The sequence below is a fragment of the Nanorana parkeri genome, unplaced genomic scaffold (assembly GCF_000935625.1).
Source record: "Nanorana parkeri isolate BGI_ZX_2015 unplaced genomic scaffold, ASM93562v1 scaffold2839, whole genome shotgun sequence".
Classification (NCBI taxonomy): Eukaryota; Metazoa; Chordata; class Amphibia; order Anura; family Dicroglossidae; genus Nanorana; species Nanorana parkeri.
The window spans coordinates 34436-34691 of NW_017309107.1; the positions used below are offsets into that span (position 1 = coordinate 34436).

The following is a 256-nucleotide window of genomic DNA, read 5'->3' on the forward strand; positions in this document are numbered from 1 at the left end:
TCCTCCTCCTGCCTGGTCCTCCTCCTGCCTGGTCCTCCTCCTGCCTGGTCCTCCTCCTGCCTGGTCCTCCTCCTGCCTGGTCCTCCTCCTGCCTGGTCCTCCTCGTCCTCCTCCTGCCTGGTCCTCCTCGTCCTCCCTCCTGCCTGGTCCTCCTATATCTGGCAGTGAAGTGACTCCGTGTCTTTGGGTGGAGCCGGTTCTCCTGGGAGTTGTGCGATGATGTCATCCAGTAATTAGAGTTTTGTGGTGACATTTT

The 256-nt window shown here is 59.8% G+C and overlaps 1 protein-coding gene across 1 annotated transcript in view; it reads left to right on the top strand.

Annotated features, from left to right (window-relative positions):
• LOC108802391 overlaps positions 1 to 256 on the top strand; it is a 20829-nt gene that overhangs the window by 522 nt on the left and 20051 nt on the right. The window lies entirely within an intron of this gene.